A 6,664-nucleotide genomic window follows, 5' to 3' on the forward strand; every position below is an offset into this window, starting at 1 on the left:
TAGTAATGGGAATTTCAATTCTTTTCCGCAAATCGGTTCTTTCAGATGGTTCGTTTCAATGAACTGGTTCAAAACCCGTTTTATCAGTTAATTTACGTCATCATGTAATGACATCACTATATATAACGTTAATACACTGGCATCATAGAATACACATACAAACACATTCAATAAAGCCATATGAAACATCTAGGTTACTGTTGTAACCTCCATTCCCTGATGGAGGGAACGAGACATTGTGTGGAATGAAGCAACACTAGGGGACTTTCTGGAAGGCCTCGGTTACCTCTGAACTTGAGGAAAGGCCAATGAAAATTTGGCAGACAGAATTTGCATGTCACTCGCCCGGACATACGGGTATAAAGGGAGAGAATCTTGCATCTTCCATTTGGAAGGGTTGGATGTCTGGCGGCAGAAATAGGTGATGAACACACCTTATGTGATGCGGCGCCATGACCATCTCGGGACTCGAATCTGAAGCCAGTGCTGAAGCGGTCTCATATGCATCAACCCGAGTGGCGCAGCCACCGCTGAGGATGTCATATGCTCCAGGAGCATCCGGAAACTCTGTACCTTGTCTGAGTGAACATAGGCAGTTCAGCACCAGCTGCGCGCACTCGTTTGTGAGGCTAAGACTGAGTCAAACTCCATGCTGAGAATAGAGATGCTCTGAACCGGGGAGAGCTTGCTCTTTTCCTCATTGACCTGAAGCCCTAGACGGCTGAGGTGCCTGAGCACCTGGTCCCTGTGGGCACACAGAGACTCTCGAGAGTGAGCTAGAATAATGTTTTCAATGTTTATTGTGCACACCTCCCGCCTTTTTACGTTACATACTCATAAAATCACCCCTCTTGCCATGTGGAGGGCAATGCGGCACTTGACGCTGAGTTTTTTTACCTCAGCATCAGTCTCACTTGATGTATTTGATTAAGCATAGGCAAACATGCAGTTTAAGTCTATGTGGACCAGGAGGAAGGTTTGAGTTGTCGATTGAGTTCTGTTCAGTTAGTTTTTCATGTGTTTTGTTCATATTTTAATTGTATTAGTTTTTTGTAATATTGCATTGTTCATATGTTGTGTTTTAGTGGCCTCCACTGTCACTGCGGGGAAAAAAGTGTGGTGTCTCTGCTGTTCATCTGCTGTCTTCATAAATAAATAAATGCATAATCTGTTATATGCTCATCATGTAAATTCATGATTAAAAATTAAAATGTGAATGAAAATAAAATCTATTAAATGTCTTATTATCATTAAAATATGAAAATTAAAATGACGGTAATAATAGATTATTACAGAATTTTTACGACCCTGGCCATCAAAAAGATGGACGATGAGACAGTCTAACGCAAGCACTGTATGTGATTTTTTTTTTTTTTTGTGAAAATTTCAAACATTACAAATAAACATGCTACTAAGATGGACAGAAAACATGGACAAGTTCTTGAAAAGGAAAAATATTGACGATGGTCAATATGTGGGATAGTGGTGTGCCGTAGAATTTTTTTGTCTTAAAAAGTGAGCCGTGGCAGAAAAAAGGTGTGTGAAACATTAACGTTTTGCACCAAAAGCACCCAATACTGACACTGATATACAAATGTGTATGTTCTACACATGTTTAAAGCATAAAAAGTGATTAAACTAGTCTTAATCAACTTTTTATTTTACAGAAACCATGATCCAACTCATCACAACTTCAGATATAATCTGCATACACAATTCTCAATAGTAAAATTAGTTTACATCTCTAGACTGAAACATTTCGCCCCCTCATTCAAGTCCTTGGTTCACGCATGCTCATCAGCTGCTCACTGATCAGCAGTTCTCAGTATTATGTCCGAAAGAGGCGATTCTCAGTTCAGTGTACTGATGACTCGAGAACTGCTGTGATCGACTCAATGTACTTTTGACTCAAGAGCTGCTGTCCTCGGATCAGTGTATTGTTGACTCAAGAGCTGCTGTGATCGACTCATTGTACTGTTGACTTGAGAACTGCTGTGAACGACCCAATATACAGTTGAATGAACTTTATATTGATAAAACGGTAATACAATCAAGTCATAAACATATTTCCACTATGTTTTATTTGTTACAATCTCTGTTGTTCAGCAAAATACACCTGAAACATACATTTCACCCCTTAAACACACATTCTTAATGACATCAGCTCATCGGTTCTCAGCAAGTTGGACACCTCCGAAAGAGGCGATTCTCAGTTCAGTGTACTGTTGACTCGAGAGTTGTTGTGACCTAAGTGTACAGTCCGATTGGTGAACTAGCTGGAGGGGTTACTTGTAAAGAAGAGTTGTCAAAAGCAGACTGTTTCAAACGATTCAGTCTGACTTGGTGAACTAGTTCAGCTCATTCATTAAAAAGAACCAGTTCAAAAGAACAATTCGTTCACGAACTGGACATCACTAATGAGTTGATCCAAGTAGGCATTGTTGTAGCACTTATCTCTGTAAAGCTGTAGTTAGTTTTTAATTTAATAAATCATTTAGCATCATTCTATATAGACTAATAGCAATCCTTTGGAAGATTAAGTAAATACTGTACATATTATAAATACTGAAATTGACAAGCAAGCAATATGTACAACACAAACACAAAACGAACACATACTGTACTCGCTTGAAAATGCCTGTCTATGATTTGTTGCTTGGTGATGATGTCGTTTTGGCATTTCTCTGAAACATTGTTGATGTCATTGTTATCACATTTCTGGTTGGTGTTAGATTTGAAGCAATGTATGTTTTACAATAGAACATGGTCATGTAAAGAACATAAGGACATGTCAGTTCTTTTTGAAGCAGGGCTATGCATTTATTTTCTCACAATCTGATATTCTCATTCTGTTTTGAGAACTAAAAAACTACGTTACTGCCATGGACATGGTGACATTTACATTTTTATTTACATTTATTCATTTGGCTTTTATCCAAAGATCATATTACTATGCGACTGGTGACATGTTGTTTGAACATATAGCATGACAATATCATGATTGTTTAAACATGTACCTTGGTAGTAGCATGGAATTCTTAGAAGAAAATTGGAGTATCATGTAAATACCATTGTATATAAATATGGTCATCATTCAGTACCATGTATGTACCGTTTCAAGGTACCAGTGCATTGCCATATATACCACTTAAAGGGATAGTTTGCCCAAACATGAAAATTCTCTCATCACTTACCCTCATTCCATACCAGATATGTATGACATATGTATGCTTATGTGTGTTTTTTCTTCTTCTAAACACAAATGAAGGTTTTTAGACGAATATCTCAGCTCTGCTGGTCCATTCAATGCAAGTGAATGGTGGCCAGATATTCGAATCTCCAAAAAGGACATGCATGCAGCATAAAAGTCATCCATACGACTCCATTGGTTTAATTCATATCTTCAGAAGTGATATGATAGGTGTGGGTGAGAATATCACTGGAGTCATATGGATTACTTTCATGCTGCTTTTATATGCTTTAGGACCTTCAAAGTTCTGGCCACCATTCACTTGCATTGTATGGACTTACAGAGCTGAGATATTCTTCTAAAAATCAGCAGAAGAAAGAAAGTCATACATATCTGACATGGCATGAGGGGTTAGTAAATGATGAGAGAATTTACATTTTTGGGTGAACTATCCCTTTAACCATGGTACAGCCACATAATACTTCAGGTATTTTCTTTCTCTTTTTTATTGTATTTATTGAGTGTGTTTAAACAGAAATTTTCTCTGTTGCTGTTGTTGTTGTTGTTGTTGTTGTTGTGGTTGTATATTAAAGTGCAATGTTTTACAGAACACTGGGTGTGTCTCTCTCTCACTCTGAATGCTGGTGTAATTTAGGATTAACATAGAATTAATTAACAAAGTTTTCTGAGGGGCTCCACAAATGCCTGCTACAGAATACTGAACACTGCGCTGTGATTCCTGCTGAGAGAAAAGTAGAGTGACTTTTAAACTGATGAACTGGGTATGGTGTGCTGAGAATTTTAACTGCAACTTTAAAGAGTGTGTTAAAAGTAGGTTGATATACAATTTACACACACTTGCTCCACTTGCTGCAAGTGGAAGATTCTTGGATGAACAGGAAGTTTATAGAAAACAGCTTTTATTTTAAATAGTAATAGTTATTTTTGTAATTTTATAAATGTTTTTTAAGACATAAATGAACATTTCTTTCAAAAACAAAAATGTCATTTTATGCCTTAATGCATATACAGTATAATAAACAGTCGTGTTTTTCAAAAGAAAATGACATTATTTAGTATAAAAGAATTGGATACTTTTGTAATTATTTTACATTTAATAGCTTTTCTTGTTATATTTCAGTGATGGAATACTCTCTACTTTTGTTCACTTTCTCTCGTGATGTTTTTTTAACCACTGACACTGAGGATCTCATGAAATTGTGACATTTTCATTCAAGGACCTCGCGATCACATACATACTCTCTCGGTCATTGTTTATGGTAATTTTACATCAATGAAAAGATGTCAGGGTCAAAGTGAACATTGTAACTGTGGTCTTGCTATAGAACCTCACAGGACAGATACAAAGTAAACTGGTTGAAATGTATAAATGACCACATGGCACACACACACACACACTGAAGCAAAAGTTTGTTTGTTAATGTGAACCTGCACACATGCCTTTTGCAGTATGACGATGATGGTGGCAATTATGTTCCTTTTCACACCTCCTTTACTTGGTGTGCATCCTGAGTGTGCGTGCATGTGTGTGTCTGCGGGTTTGGATGGTTTACGAGGACATTTTTTAGGTTTCAAACTGGTAATTACAGGAGTATTATGCTATAAATGTGGTTAATGAGGACATTTCAGGTGTCCCCATAATACAAATCGCTTAAAAATCAGAGTTAGGGGATAGAATCTTTAATTTGTACTGTATAAAAATCATTATGTCTATGGAGAGTCCTCAGAAGGATAGCCGCACCAACGCACGTGTGTGTGTGTGTGTGTGTGTGTGTGTGTGTGCAACAGCTCTCTTTTGATCATGCCTGATCAAATTATTGTCAGGTCTAGCAATTCTGCTCATAATTATTACTCCCAAAAACATTTCACAATGCCATCACGCTTTGAACTGTAGTCGACAAAAAGCTTTTGAAGCTCAATGGTTGTCTTTGAGAGAACAAAAATACTTGTGAAATGCAGTTTTTGTCTCAGTTCTTTGATTACCTGTTTGTATTGAATGCAGCAGAGCAGCTAAAATCCTAGCTGACAGTCACAGTTATGGAAGGAGAGAGGAGGATCAGGACTAACTGCACTGCACCAAAATAAAAAAAGAAGGAACATAAAAGTTTCATAAATAAAATCTCACTGATATGGTCAAATTAATTGCACAAGGCATTAAGTGAGTCTTCCAGCATCATCTTAGTCACTGAGACCTCAGTATTCTATCATTGTAATTAGTGCATGCAATGGCAAGCTCACTATTACTATTGCTCATACTTTGGTTTAGGTTTTCAACAAACGCATTACTCTAAAAGGAGAACAAATGTCCACACACTGATATTACAGCTCCAAACATTTTTGAATAAAAAGCAGTGACGTTTCAACCAATTAAGTCTTAATCAGGTAAAACCACCACACTGAATGAGAACCAGCTATATAGGGACAGGAGATTACATCATCCACATATTACCTGTCAACAGGAAGTCACATGATATTAAAAAGATTTGATTCAATTTAACCTGTCACACCTACAAACACGACAAAACTGGAACCACATACAGTTTATACATAGTTGCATACATTTTAGTATAAATATACACTAAATATCTATTTTTTGTTATTACTTTTCAACTGTAAGTGATCTGACATCATTTTGTCTGGCAGATAATAAAATGTGCAAACAGATAGCAACATCTTAGCATTCGTATATAAATGCTCTACACTGTAAAAAATTGTTTACCTGCAATATTTACCCTAAAGGTGCTCTTTCTACCTGATCTTACTAAGAGCAGATTTTTTGTATATATATATATATATATATATATATATATATATATATATATATATATATATATATATATTAATATATAGTAACCCCGTAGTATCATAACAGTGTCTTTTGCACTAGTAAGCGTACTACTCAAATTTCTTCAGGAAAAATTAAAAAATCTAATTTCCTATTAAAGTACAGTTAATTTATTTAATATTTTATCTATAAGCAAGCATTTCACAGAGGTTTCATTCAATAGTAACTGAAGATCTTTGCAATTATTATTACTGTAAATAATTGGTATTAATAGAATTGGTATTAATTATATCATTCAGCTCAACTCAACTCTACTTTTCTTTTCTGTTCTTCTCTGTTGGCCAGAAAGAGGGGCAAAATAAAGATAAGATGGACTGAGAGAGGTGCTTGCCTTTGCTCTGAGGAACATGATGTTGGAACACTCACACAAACACACACACAGATCAAGATCAGTGCTGTATATATGGACTGAGATGCCGGCACACTTTGAACAGAGGAAGAAGAATAAGCCTTTGATCTAGAAAGGTCTATTGCACTCTGCATTTCAAAAGTGGAGACAAAGCACACATTCAACACACTAATACTCAGAAGCACACAGACCCACACATCGGCACATGCAGGGGCGGAATGGTCATATGGAGAGCTGGGACTTTTCCCGGTGGGCAAGC

The sequence above is a fragment of the Xyrauchen texanus genome, chromosome 1, assembly GCF_025860055.1.
Source record: "Xyrauchen texanus isolate HMW12.3.18 chromosome 1, RBS_HiC_50CHRs, whole genome shotgun sequence".
NCBI lineage: Eukaryota > Metazoa > Chordata > Actinopteri > Cypriniformes > Catostomidae > Xyrauchen > Xyrauchen texanus.